At 42.7% G+C, this 14,924-nt stretch overlaps 1 long non-coding RNA gene across 9 annotated transcripts in view; it reads left to right on the forward strand.

Annotated features, from left to right (window-relative positions):
• Positions 1-12,158, forward strand: part of LOC148379999 (uncharacterized) — a 49,008-nt gene extending 36,850 nt beyond the window's left edge. For 2 of the 9 annotated variants that reach the window (XR_015855054.1, XR_015855055.1), the window contains 3 exons: positions 11,019-11,158; positions 11,259-11,442; positions 12,030-12,158. This is a non-coding gene — a long non-coding RNA (uncharacterized LOC148379999). Of the gene's footprint in view, positions 1-7,905; positions 7,983-8,118; positions 8,202-10,857; positions 10,935-11,018; positions 11,159-11,258; positions 11,443-12,029 lie in introns of those variants that run through there. The other 7 variants (XR_015855059.1, XR_015855056.1, XR_015855057.1 and 4 more) reach the window with 6 other exon arrangements.
• The last annotated feature ends 2,766 nt before the right edge of the window (positions 12,159-14,924 follow it).

The following is a 14,924-nucleotide window of genomic DNA, read 5'->3' on the forward strand; positions in this document are numbered from 1 at the left end:
TGGAGTCATTTATCAAGTTATACATGCTCCACATTATAGCTTTATATTGCAGTTTCATCTTAATGACAGGATAGGCACGTGTGTAACGTCGATAGCCAGGAATCGGCCGTAAAGCGCTGACACGTCATAAAGGCGGCGTGGAACTTTGTTGACGGCAACAGACTTTCATTACCTTTGAGTCGTAATCCTCTCTTTGTCGATCGATTACGGATGTCCCGCACCGTATGGAATGTCAAAGCATCCGGAGCAAATGTCAGTGCGAGCTGTTATTTGTCTTCCTCTGGTGCAAAACACGCCGGAAATTTCATTTTCCTCCCCACAATAAATATATGCGCACGTGATGTAATATGTCTGGGAATGGTCATTTTCCGCCGCCGTAGCCCGAGTCATTTGTCTCCTTTACATTTTTCTGTCTCGGGTGGAAGGAGGAGCACAATGCGGGAGATTAAAAGCTGATGGAGGGCATTTGAGTGAAACCTTTATCTTGTTTTTTTTTTTTGTCGGGGAGGAGCTTTAGTGCTAACACAGTAGCTTTTCCCAATTTGTACTATCGTGCCAGAATGAAGACGGGTGAAAGTTTTTGCTACGCCTGTCTCGCCCGCTTTGCATCAGCACCCAGAAATAAACAGGGTCAAAAAGACATTTGAGACACCTTTGACCTCTCGGCTGCATCCCGGCATTGAATACGAAAGTTGACAGCGGCCTAAGGGAAAGCGTTGGAGGCGACATCTTCCCGTATCGGCGAATAAAGCAGGCGTAGTTTACGAGTTTTTATTCCCCTTGTGGACGGCGCGCCGCTCATGTGCTTTATGGCTCGACTATGAAATTATACTCGGCTGTTAGACGCCGCCGCGTGTTGCTTGTACATCTCCCTGACATCACGGGATGGAAGATTCTTTGGTTCCTTACCACTGAAGGCAAAATGAGAAATCACAATATAAAGCTATGTATCCAGATTTTTTTGGTGCGTTTTAAATCTTCCAGCACCCCATAAAAAAAATAAATAAACGGGTCGGACGCATCAGCACAGGTTCAAAACACGGAATGGACGTTGGTTAAAAGGAGCATCAGCGTGCGGCGAGCCCCCGGGCGGACGCAAACGCGATGGGATCGCTATAGCCACGGAATGCCCGGGGGTGCCTCGGAATACCGACGACTTTCCACACTTTTACACACACGCGTGCACCGGCGGGCATTTTGTATTCACAACAACGCAAGTTGCCATTTTTGGGCTGCGTGTCCACACACGTCGACGGATGGCTTGTGACGGCTCTCTCGGCAACACTTTGCACGGCGCCGAGTCACGAGGGTCAGGGCAGAGCCCCGAGAATCATCTGCTCTTCTGGAGTCCTTTAACTCTTATTGACAAGCTCACGAAACGCTCGCTAGTGGAAACATTGTTACTGTACTTCTGCTGGAGTGGAGTCTTTATGTTGCCACTAAATTGCCCTTTGAGTATGATAATGATTCAGCTGCATGCAATTTAGTAGGGAGGAGAGCATTAATGTGAAGTGCTGCCTAGCAGGCAAGCAGCCTTTTCGAACACTAACAACACACACACACGTGCACGCTCACACACATTCACTGACAGCCTCATTCATGCAAATTACCGTTCAGACTTGTCAAGTTGACAGTTCTCACCATGCTTTGGCGAAATGAGCTTAAGTGGATGAGGAACCAAACAGAGAGGATGGGAGGGTGTTTCTTTTGTGTCTCGTAAGAGGTTTTGGAAAGCGCAAACACACATATAAAGTATCAACGGGATCAAGAATAATAAGATTAATAAAAAAAAAAAACATTCTGATGATATAAATGATTGGAAAAAAAAATGGTGTGCCTTTGTTTTAAAACCTTGGATTTCAGGAGCTTTGCTGAACCTATGACGTAATATCCACAACAAGCCACTTAAAAAATAAATAAAAAGAAGCCTTCACTTTGCATTAGCTGTGAACATCTGCTTGAAGAGTGTCCGGGACACATTTCATGGACACAAGTGAAGCCGAACGATTATGCAAATCAGACGCTTGTTGTCGCCGTATTAGTATGGAGGAAACCGGTGTGGCTTGAAACATACGCACACACCGTTCCTCCGAAGGGACGGGATAATTGGCTGCTGAGCGAGAGCCCCTTTTGGCTTCTCATTAGCGACTATGGACAGCTAGTGTGCGAGTGTGTGTTATTCAATCAAAATGGCTGTCACAGCACACTGGTTAGCATGCTTGATCATCCTAGCTGATGCTTTCCATCAAAGCTGCCTTGTAATTGTTGTATTTTTATGCCACTAAAATTGTTTAATATGGTTTCAACCACACAAAGAACATTCCAGTTTAATAATAATAATATTACAGTTTGATCATCTTTATTCAGCGGAAATTTTTAAAATCCCAAAAGAGACAAGGAGCTTGATTATCATTTGGATGCAGCCTTGGAATGAGTTTAAAATGCAAACTGAGGATTCAGCTTTGAGACGAACATCTTTTTTTTAAAGCCCCAGTAGGCTGAAAGGCTTTGTTGGTGAAATGGTGAATAAACGATGTCAAGGTCTGCTCATTAATTCAGTCTGCTTGTGGCGAAGCGTTGCCGTTGTTTCTTGTGGTGTCATTACGGCAGCTTTGCAATCTTCCACTGGCCCTTGACCTTTCCGTTTTGCAATCGTGTCCTGACTTGAATTGAAATGAATGTACAAGGACTAATATTGTATTGCTAAGAATTTGCTTTTATTCATTTTATGACATTTTGATCGGAGGGCAATTGGATTTTTGGAAAGTCAGTCAGAGTAGTGAATTATATAATTCTGAAAAAACACCTCAGCAAAAAAAAAAAAATGGTGGCGTCGATAGAGTCTTTAAAGTCGGACGAGATTGGAATGAAGACACGGAGGGAGATTATCTCGTTTTAAGGCCGTAGCAGCGATCCAGCCACGGTGAGGGAGGATTACGGCGGGCTTTTGGTTGTATCTCCTGAGAAAGCTTTTCAAAGTAGCTGTTCTACAAAACATGGAGCAATATCAAGGAGTCTTTTGTAAAAGTCTTAGCAGCCCACCCCTCGTCGTCGTTTTCTTTGTGCGTCTCACCTCGGCGGCTCGCTGAGGGACGCCAGCCGTCAGGGTTGCTTGTTAGTGTCTGCAAACAAAAAAAGCAACAAAAAAAAAATGTCGCTCAGAAAATGACACAAGACGTGAAACAATCCTTCCATCTTTTTTTCTTTTTTTAAATGGAGATTTTATCAGCTTTAAATACATGGTGGTAAATATAGATTTGGAATGACTTTCCGGCAACGAGGAACCAAAGCCCATTACGGAGAGCACATATTAAACTCTTAATAATTCATATTTGAAGATGACATTTTGAATGATTAGTCGAAGCGGAAGAACATTGGCTCCAATACTTATCCTTCATTTTGCTGATTGTGCAAACAGGTATTTTAAAACTCCTCTCTACTTTTTACAGTATGACACAATTCATCCCAAAAATCCACCATAACCACAAAACTTGTAATTAATATCATGCACAGCTTTAAAACTGTCTGGTAAAAAATCCCTCAACTGGCTTTCTGGCATTATAATGTAATTATTTGCTGTGTTTTTGTGGGCGGCTCACCTGCGCCTTAGGCACATAAATCTAAAGCTGGTGTTGTAGCAATCCCAAAAAGATGCTATTTGCATGCAGATTGAAAAGACCGGGCTCTGATCTGATAGAATAAAGCTAGCGTAGCAGACCAGACATACATAAATTGATACTATATAACCCCCCCTCACCCCGCCCCCACCTTTTTCCTTCATACTGAAATAGTCCGAGTTCGAAAATGATCCGTAATCAAAAGCGTCATTCCGAGGGTGTTATTTTTCAATGTCCTTCAAGTGTCATTAAAAAATAATGATGACACTGAGAACATGTACTCTCCCTTGCATAATAACACTCATCTTGTGATCCTCGGAGGGAATTGTCAACTCCAGCGAGGGAATTTCAGAGTAAAAGTCACCTTGACTGAGGGGAGCTAAAAATAAAATCAGACTCAGAAAGGTGCCCTGTGGAACACCTTTTCTTTCTTTGTATTAAATGACATCCCCGCTTAGACAAACCCGAGAAAGGGAACGAATGAAGGTGATTTGTTTGTAGCTCCTCTTCCCTCCATCTTGTTTTTGTTTATGGAGCAATGAATGTTCTCCTTGTTTGCGATAACGGAAGGTTGTGGAATGTTACAATTAGCGCGCGGGATAGCGGTGACCCCTTGTCTGCCGCCCGGAGCTCAACAATGAATTTTTTTTTTGTTTTTCTTCTTCACGTCTGCGTCCTTGCTTTCATTCCTTCACAAGCTTAATGATCAGCATCCTATAAAGCAGACTCGCCGTCTGTCTGTCTGCTTTTCATTCCTCATCTCAAGCATCTAAAGATTTTTTTTTTCTTTAAAGCGCAGGCGATTAAAGAGCATAAACAGAAATACAGAGTCCGGTTTGAGCAAGTATCTCCGAAATCTGTTGGACTTGAGACGGAATATTCGATCAAACGCTTCGGTATCTTTAATTAAAAAAGAGAAGCTATTATAGCTTCTGGCGAGTAAAGAAGCCGTTGAAGAAATAAAACAATAATGCAGTTCAGTGTGATGATTGTCTATGACTCAATCTCACGTTGCACCTTAAGAAAACAACTTAATAGCCAAGGCGGGGGAGTGCTTTTCAGTACGCTTCTTTAAATCAGCAATCTGAGCACATCTTAATAATTGATGTTTAGGAAGGCACGGCTCACCCTGAGGAAGCCGAAGAGCCCTAATGAAGCGGATGCATAGCAATAGAACAGCAACGTCGAGCAAGCGGTTGTTCACTCACGATAAAACATGCATGAAATACGAAGAGGCAACGCAAATAGCCATTTATGCGTACAGGAGCAAAATTGAATAGCTAGTTGATGGATGACCAATTGCTGATCATCTTATTTTGGGAGATTTGGAATGGGACTTAATAGGGTGCCCTGTTGAACTCCTAATCTAATTAGCATATGACAAAGAAAGAGAAGAGCTCAAAACCGTTACAAAAACTTCTACAAAGATGAAAAGAAAAACTTGGCCAAACTTTTCTCATCGATGCTGGGAAATATCTAGAGATGTTCTCATAATAACATGCCAACCTTGATGTTATTTTGAGTGAATTGTATTGTCTTGTTTTCACCAGAACATTTGTCCTCTCCTTTTTGAACACATTTTTATTCATACAAAACAAAAATAAATAAGAAGAAATAAATATTCTGGGATGAATCAAAGCCTTTCTACCTTCAGATAAAAATTTGTTTTGTCTGGATGTATGGAAGCTAAGGAGTTTGCGCTCGATTCCTCTGAGTCTTTTTCATGTACACAACAAGCAGCGGCTTATTGCTGTGTATCTTTTCTTTTTTTTGGTTTTTTTTTCCGTGGTCTTTGCAGTCGTAGCGAGGCCTGCAAAAATCTCAAAAAGTTTTTTTACAAGCTATGTATATTTTTAGTGATGAATAATCTGAAGGTGATTAATATTTTGATGAAGGGAAACAGGGGCTTCGGGGACTTGTTTTATTTTTAAATGTATGTTTTGAAATGAGGAAATTAGTTTGAGCCACGTGTAGCCCCTGCAACACACCCTCCCCCATCGCCTCCCCCCCTCCCTCTCCCCGCCTCCCTGTGATTACATTGTAAAATGTTAACAGAAGAACCTGCAATCTTCTCCCCTGTGAACCACTTCTGCTTTCCTTTTCCATTTTTATACTGACTGTAATATACCTCCCCCACCCCTTTACACTCTTCTTGCTCGCCCCTCCCCACATGGAAAAACTCCCTGCTCAATTCTATGCCTGTCAGGTAAACACAAAAACTGTTATGCAACAAAATACTGTTTTGTTGAACCAATAAATAATTAATTGAGGTATTTTTTTTAAAGTGCATGACTTTGTGATAAAATTTGCGTAATTCATTAAAAATAAAACGTCTTATTTACCTGTAAAATAGAAATTGTAATTTCCCTTTCCGTCACTTTTCTCTACCCCAACTGCCTCATAACACCCACATTGGATCAGCTGCTCTTTGTTGACCTCCCTCCCTCTTTCATTTTCCTTTTCCATCTTTTTTTTTGTCAAGAATTGGTTGCCGCTTGATAGCTTGTTATCTCGGATCAAAAGGAGCCTCTGATTAAAGCTGGCGTTTTCGCTACGGGTTTCCCCGCTTTTGGCTCATGTCCACTTTCCCGCACCGATGTCGTTCTCCCCTAGAGTACCCTTGCAAGGAGAATTGCTCTTCCATTTTAATATTGGATTGAAGGTGCCGACTGAGCGACCTGAGCAGTCTCAGGGGTCACACAAACATCAGTCAGGCCGTAAATCTCAATTTCTCCATTTGGAAAACCAAAAAAAACCCTCCTTAGTGAGGGGAGCAATTAGAATTTCAAGGTCTGTCTGAAGGACACTTTGCTTCTCTCTCGGGAAAACCAGAGGTCGACCACCTAACCCGCCAAGAGTCGCTCATTAAACTCACCGCTGGATCCCGCCCCCTGCTGGGTGGCAAAGGAAACATAAGGGCGTCCACTTTCCAACTCAGCCGGTCGCTACATCTCGAGCTAATTCCGTTGGCCTCATTAGCCGTATTAATAAGTCATTCCGCACTCCATCTCCTACAGTATCTCCCCGGTCTATAACTGTACAGACTTTGAATCTTCATCCCGATCAGTGCTGCTAATTGCTTTCCTCTCCGTATAATTCCCCCGAGCCCCCAAAATTGCCGGACACATTGTCACCGGTGGGTCTCTTTGACACGCGGCTGGCGAGAAGCTAAATGGGAAGACTAAATGATACTCCGTGGCCGGGGTGATGATTGGGATGATAATGACTGCCATGATAAAGGACACCTCTCTGGTCTAATGGCGTTTGATTTCCCAGTCGGCTATCGAAGGGTGAGATGGGGGGGGGGGGGGTAGGTATCGGGGTTAGTCATCCAGCGAGAATGACCTTTTAATTTCACAACAAGCCCTCCTCCCCCAATATATAGCAGATGCGAGTCCCTCGACAAATCCTCATTAGCTCTCAGAGCCGGGAGCCGACGTGAAACTTTACTTGGAAAGTTTGCAAGGTCAAGTACATTGGAGGGGTTTTAAGTATTTAGAATTTAGAGGAGCTCCACCTCAAAGTTTATCTCTCCAGCGATAATGAGACTGGAAATCAATACCTATATTTCACTCACCTGTGGACCGGGACTTATGTTGAAAGCAATTTTAAGTTTCCTTTCTCACTTGTAAAATAAAACAGGATATTTCCGCACTGTAAAAGATTAATCACCTTCTCGGAAATCGCCGTGACTTTAACTGGCAATCCGGGGTGCTAAAATTTTTGATTCAATTACGGAGCACTTTGGCATAAAACATGAATCTTTACATCAAGGAAAACCGTCTCGTTCTTCCGTCGTCTTCCGGGAAAAGCTAATAACCGCAGTCTTCCAACAATAGCATTCAGATAAGGAGAACAAAACTGATACGGAGAATCCGCTGATAAACATTCCGCGGTATTCGCAAGGATCGATGCGTGCCGGCTCAATGGCGACAGTTTTTATCTTCTATTCGCAGTCGCCCCTAGTGACCATCAACGCGGCTAGGAAAAAAAAAGACTTCGATAAGCCGAGCCTACAAGGGCAGAATGAATTTTAATCACTTAAGAACATGTGTTGTGGCGATACTGTCATGTTCCCGCAGCAGAGCTAGTTAGTACAACAGCGAAATCGTGGAAGGACTCCACGGGGAGGCCTATACAAATAACTCTGTTGTTTATTCATGAGCTCCTCCTGGCGGAGATAGCCCATGCTAATATTTCGTGGAGAGTTGCCAAACACGTTTGGGCCACCGGAAAAGTACCGTAAAGTCCTCTCATTAGGACTTCATCTTTTCATTTTTTCCGACAGCCATCAGTTCCTAGTCCAGGTTCTCGGCTTCCTCCAAGGCCTCATCCATCACCACCGAGACAGAAAACTGATTTTAAGTAAGTGGAGACGTAATCTGTTGGTCTCGCACCGCTCGTGTCCCTCAAAGTCACTCCGGCCTGTTTTGTTATATCCAATGACGCCGCTTAATGCCGTAATTACCATCTCGTATGAATCTATTTGTCTCTCCATTAGGAAGGCACGAGAAGAAAACAGACTGGATAATGAGAGTGGAGCCCATTAAAAAAAAAGCTTGAAGCTTCTACCATGATAAATTATACAGCCCAAGTAAGACATACTTAAAATCTGGCTCCTGCTCGCCGCTCATTACAACCAGTACACTTCAGCATATAATGCATGCTTAATGGGAGGTCTGGGACTTCCTGGAGAGGCTGGATTTATCTTTTCACTTTTGAAAGTAGCATCATGAAAAAAGAAATACACACAATTGGATGTAAATGCTTTTAGTCGACCTGGATTCATTCATCACACGTGGCGGAATATCAATTTTGCAGCTCGACTCGGTTGCCGAGGAGCCGAAGGGATGTTCAGTCAAAGCGAAGCTCGCATTGTTTCGATACGATGAGACAAATGAAGAAGAATGAGCCTCTGATCAAATATTATTAGGCCGCTTGCGGGAGAAATGTACCAATTGCGGACGGCGGTACAGTGGAGGGTTGAGAGTCGCTGAGGCCGATTCGATATTTCATTAGATTCGGTGTGAATAGGTTGAGCGCAACTATCTGGACAATATGTCGGAGTTCGTGCAAGTAAAAAAAAAAAAAGAATGCCCGGCGCTTCTTTCTAATATTAAGTATTGATTGGGAGGGATTGATCCGAACAGAGGCTTATTAAAAGTGCATTGGGGAGCGAGATGTTCAAGTTGTGATGAAAGAGAAAGAATCAAAATTAAGAAAGAGGGAAAAAATGTGTGAGGGGGCAAAGGTTGGGATTTTTTTTTTTTATATAGGTGAGGAAGAAAGCGAGCCGTGATGCAGAAAAGAGGTGACACTAATTGGGCTTGTTGGCAGTTGGAAACGGGTCGTCATGTTTAAGTAGAGCTCACACGTTAAAAAAAAAAAAAAAAAGTGCTAAACTACATTTGTGTGTATTTGTACATTGTTCTGGAAGTATTCAACGTGTTGACTGTTTCCAAAGCTTTTCCGCAACGAGGCTTTGATAAAGCTGTCATGAGCATCCTCGTCATGACAAAATGAGAAGCTTCCGGCATGTTTTGTCCACTGAACCACCTGGCGAAGAATATTATTTATGATTTCCAGCTGCTGACATGGTCCCTGAAGCAAGCACACAAATGTGAGCGGGCTGTTCACGGCTAATAGATTTTTTTTTTTTGAAGGCAACATTTGTCTCGGGGTTTTTTTGCGCAAATACTTTTTGAGCGAACGTAATGAATGCGTTTTAGTCGTGGCGTATTTGTGCTTGATCCATGGAAGTGTTTTGTATGTGCTCCGGCGAGGTTCGGCAGCCTTGGGGGAGCAGACCCCGCTATGCGGGTCAGGGCGGTTGTGTGATCTGAATGGAGAGTATTAAAATATAAACACATGTTCCTGAGGGAGAGAATGTGAATAATTCACGATTTATACCGGCTAGGGGGTCTCGCTGCCACAAAGGCTCGATGTAAAGATCCGATTCGCATTTATGTACGATTTTGCGATTGCATCATCGTTCTATTCCGCAAATTCCGGAATGCATCATACGAAAGAGTCATTCGTCTTCCTGACGAACAAAAAATGCGTCTTGATGATTAAATCAAGAAGTCCAAGGAGAAAAGCGTTTTGTCTACTGTGTACAATTCATCAGGCTTGATGTATTTGATCATCATATTCAGCATGTGTCGCTTTGTTTTCATAAATGGCGGCGCGTCGGGTTTAAACGCCGCCGCGCCTGTCTCTTTAGCCCGAGAGAAATGGATGGAGCTGAAGGAGGATAAGAAAGAGATGCATGGACAGACATGTGTGAAGTGGCACAAGTCATTCCTGATGGAGACTGATGGGAGGGGCCGAGGAAGCCCGCTAAGATAGATGGAGAAGGGAGACGCGGGGAAGTGAATCAGTGCTCGGTAGAAATGATGAACACCGTGAGAGCCTCCGTTCCAAAATGGAGAGATTGATGGGGGAAGAGTGAGATAATTAGTTTGGGCCTCCTTAGTTACTGTTGCTAAGTTTGTGGAATTCTTCTGATGTCCCTGAAATTTGATCAAAACTTGGAATGTCAAAAGAGCAACACAAAAAAAAAGTCACCACCCACGCTCATCATTATTTTTTTCGATTTTTTTTGTTTTAGCAGATCAGCATCTTTCTATTTCCACAAATTAGAAAAAGGAGGTTGCACATCTCTCAGGGTTGGAGACAAGGAGACAGCAGCAAGTGATTTTCTGTGATTTGTCTCCACCGTCTCTTCCGGAATCGGCTTTCCGATTCGTAACTTTTTTACCAACTTTGTCGTTCTTTTTTGCTGAACTTTCTCACTGTAAAAGTCTCTCATCAGTTTCGCCATTAAAATAATATGCTTCAGCGACTGTTCTTTCGCCGCATTTCCTGACACCACTGGGAGGCCATTTCTTACATTTAATTTAAAAAAAAAAAAGACTTGTACTTATTCCAAACTCTTGTTAGGAAGATAAAATATTATACATGGAACAAGTGCAGCCTTAATAAAGTAGCATATGATTTTTTGGGGGGTGATTTTTTTTTTTTTTTGTGGGGTCTGTCAGGATGCTTGGATACATTGTCAGCTAAAAAAAAAAAAAATGTCCAGCTGTAGCATGAATGTGTGTAATTTAATGTCGACGAAAATAACATATGTGCAAATGAAAATGACACCTCTTAACAGATTGCAGCATCACATGCGAGACTTTAAAAGTAACATATTTGCATATGCAAGTGACGGCGGAGGTTTTTTTTTTTTGTTCAGATCTCAAACCCAAATAAAGAGGTCTCGACATTAAAGTTTGGCGCCTACGGGCTCTTTTGAGGCTTCAGCCTGCCGAGGTGAATAATGGCTTTCTATGAATAGAACACACCGTTAAAACCTTTTGATCGATGCTTTGACGATTTTTTGTTCTCTTTTTGCAGGGAACGAAAATGCGGAGAGAGCAAGAGGTGAGCCGAGCGAAGAAAGACATCGGAGAGGTGATGAGATTTTGATCAGTCGCTTCTTTCTCTGCATTGGAATTTCCTTATATGAACTGCAAGTGTACCTAATAAAGTGGCATGTGAGTTAATGCAATCTTTTTTTTTTGTGGGTGTTATTTTCTTTCCAGATGTCCACTCTGACTTACCTTTGTGTGTCTCGCTGTGTGTGTTTTGTACTAGGTGGCATCCATAATTGATGGGCAGGGCCAGAGGGCGCGTCTCGGCCCCCGCACACCGTCGCCGTCAGTGTGACGAGGCCACGCGCACGCCGACAGCGTGACATGCCACCTCCGCCGCTTCACTCCATCGTCTGCATTCAACACACACTCCGGCACTTCTGGGACAAGCATGCTCGGAAAGGCAGGTAACAGAATGGAGTGTGGAAGTTTAAAATTAAAGCAAACTATAAAGTTGGGGAGCAGTCAGTGTGCTACAAAAAATATTTGGTGGTCAACGGCAATGTCGAGCAGTTGGTGATGTCATTGATATGTTTTTAATAGACTTTTTTTTAATGAGCTCATTTTTTTGTCATATTTTCCCCCACTGTGTTTTATTTTTAAAAAAATCTTTCAGTTTCCAGTATGTCCATTTTTTTTTTTCGTTTTTTTGCACTCGGTCAAGATGCCAGCACTGAGACATAACTTGTGCTGCGGCGCTGCTTCGAATCATAAAGTCACTGAAGCATGAAAGCATCACTTTAGGGTTTTTTTTTTTTGCTCTTCTTCACTGTGTCCAAAGGGGATCATGTTTTTTTTCTTAAATATTTTCCATCTTCATCTTTTTGTCTTGTCGTCCCGGTGTTCCACCACTACCACCATATGGACGAGCAAACCTCAAGTGTTCTCTCAGAGCATGAATTTTACATTAGTGGGTTTATTTAAAAAAAAGAAAAATGGCCGACTACTACACACTTTCGACATGCCCAAATCAACATGACCCATAACTCTGCAGGGGCACAAGCAGCAAGCAAACCGGTCATCAATCTCCTGAATACTGATCAAAACACGGCTTGAATTGACTGACATCAAAGCTCCTCTCTGATGTTTTATTGATCATAAAAAATCTTATTAAATATTTTCCAACATTACTTATTTCTGATGGGACTCGTGAGTGCTTCGACGCAATGTGGCCTGTCTGACATATTGATAAAAGAAGACTCCAGGCCTGTAAAGTCAATGTAAAGACCGCTCAATATACAAAGGCCTCAACCCGAGGCACAAAATGAGAGCTACAGAGCGTCTATGGGACATTATAAAATTGAGTTGAGATACTATGCACGTCTGAGCTCCTCAGTAGGCTCCTCTAATATTCATTTTCTTTGCAAAGGATAAAGAATATATGCCAGTTTGTATTGTTATCTTGTCTATCTGTTTTGCGCCACTATTTGTGTTCAGTTCTTTAGCCCATCTATGGTGTTTCCCATTATGTGTTAGCATTAAGCTAGTGGATTTTCATGCAATCCGTAACCCGTTGGATGAAGATTTCATGAGCTTGACACAGAAGGCCTTGACTCAGTGTTCCAAAATGGGCATTAGTGTGGAGAAACACATCAATAGCAGAAATCCATCTGGGCGCCACGTTCGATTCCTCCGGCATGCCAAGGCGATATTAATGGAGGGTAAACATACCGTACAAACAGGCAGACAGAATCTCACTGCTTTCCTTTATGGAATATTTTTACGTTCCAATAAGCATGTCTTCAGATCTTCTTCCATGCGCATCCTGGATATTACACCTGTCTCTCATGCTTTTTATCACCGTGTCACTTTTTTTTTTCTCCATGCTTGTCTTCCTTTGACAAAAGGTCATCACGGGAAAAGATGCGACTTCATTGCATAGTGATGATAGACATTCACAAACCGTGCATGTATGCTCCTTAAAAAAAAAAAAGCAGACAAATCATTCCTAACTGCGTCTTTCCATTCAAGCTCTTGTCTAACACACACACACACGTACAGAACTCCAGGGGCTCGCTTCCCTGCACCCCTGTAATAGTTTTCCACACTGCAATCTATCCGCTGCCCATCGAGTCAATTGAGTGTATTATATTCGTAATTGGAGGCTATTGATTGACGGGCTTGTGAGCAGTGGGACAAAAAAAAAAAAAAGCTATTTGTACAAAAAGGATTCGGGGATCACAACACACCAACGGTTATTTGGATTCTAGGCGCACACACGTGCATGCACGCCAAGTTTACGGTGAGGAGCTCAAATGAAGGTTGAGGAAAAGAATTTGCTCAAGGTTATTTGATCAGAGAGGGGAGCTTTTGAGCATACCACAGAATAAGATGAGGCTTATCAGTATTCATGATGTGTGCCGTGGAATTTGTTGGTGAGCAGGCCAGTGAGTGTGTGTGTGTTCTCATAAATAGTGTCATAACTTTACGTAAAACGTTTCCGACACCATTCGTGCTGTTACCCGTCATTAATCAAAATCCGTCATTTATAGCGTTTCAGTTTGAATTAGTGCCTCCGTGTCAAATCCTTAACGAAGCGGAGTTTAACGTTTCAGTACACACGTCCGCTCTGTAAAGTGGCGTTTTAAAATGAAACTCGATCAAAGTTTGAAAGTTTGAAAAAAACATGTTTGGCCGCCGCACAGCTTTCACTTTTCTTCCTTTTTATTCAAAAAGTCATCTCGAGGTCACATTGCAAGAATAATAGAAGGTGAAAAACTGGGTTGCTCGTTGTCACACCAGTAACAATGTCACGCGCAAGTCAAAGGTGATAAGCCGGCGCCTTTTTTAGCCGTTGGGGCTAAATTACCCAGCAGCCCCCGTAAATGTGACCCCGGGCTAACCGCGGCCCCTGATGCTTTCCGCCCACTCATGGCCTGACACCTCGACTTGTAAAGTGCTTGTGTAATTCAGCCAGGGTGCTTTCGAAAAGAACAATTGCTTGCAACTGAGGACTTTCCTGCTAGCTAAACAATCCCTCAAGTTGAATTGTGTTTGCCATTGAGGGAAAAAAAAAAAAGACACTTTGTGCTAAGCCATCAGGATGTAAAGTAGTCGATAAGTAAGGCAAAGGGGGGACACTAACTCGTTTTCAATGAGCTTGTGTGCTTACTCAGTTTGGGGCGCTGTCCGGTGCTGAAATCATTTCACTTTGCAATTTACTGTGACATGAGAAAGAAAAGGAATGACACGCAATTGGCTTTGAGAAGAAATTCACACCTGAGCAGACTTTCATTCATTTTCTGTGATGTCGTTTTGATTGGCCATCACACCCGTACAGTGACATCACATGACCATGTGTAAAAAATTTCCCTTTCAGCCTCTTCTGTCACAATAACAACTTGAGTCGTTCGTTCTCCCAGCTTCTAGTAGCATTCCGTTCCCGTGGCAGTTACAAAATGTTTTATTAAAGCCCATCGGTTGGAGAAATGTCACGGCTCGCTGCGAAAAAGAGGAACTAAAGATAGATGAAAAATACCAACGAGGGAGGCTTGCGAGAAGTTCCCACAAGTATTCTTTTGCGGGTTGCCGGAGAGATGGCCTGGGCTCGCGAGGCAGATCAGTCGCCTTGATATTTGACGACTAGCGTGTTTTGCTGCAAGGTCTAGTTGGATTTTGAGATGCAATCTGCCTGTCTGTTTGTCTGTCTCGGGAAAGGAAAAGTGCCCCAGTTGCGGAGAAAAAAAGCAAAAAGATGTCAGGCGGATACGCGATCGCAGAGGAGATACGACGGATGGGAGATGAAACGGAGTTAAAATCTCATCTGTCAAAAGTTTGTTTGCGAGATGAAAAAAAAAAAACTGCAGCTGGTTTGTTGCTGCGTGGATAAATTAACCACAAGTTCATATTTTTGGAGGGGGGAAAAAAAATAATATAAAATTGAAAGATT

Source organism: Syngnathus floridae, chromosome 21 (genome assembly GCF_059516105.1).
Source record: "Syngnathus floridae isolate MCC-2025c chromosome 21, RoL_Sflo_1.0, whole genome shotgun sequence".
NCBI classification, from domain to species: Eukaryota; Metazoa; Chordata; class Actinopteri; order Syngnathiformes; family Syngnathidae; genus Syngnathus; species Syngnathus floridae.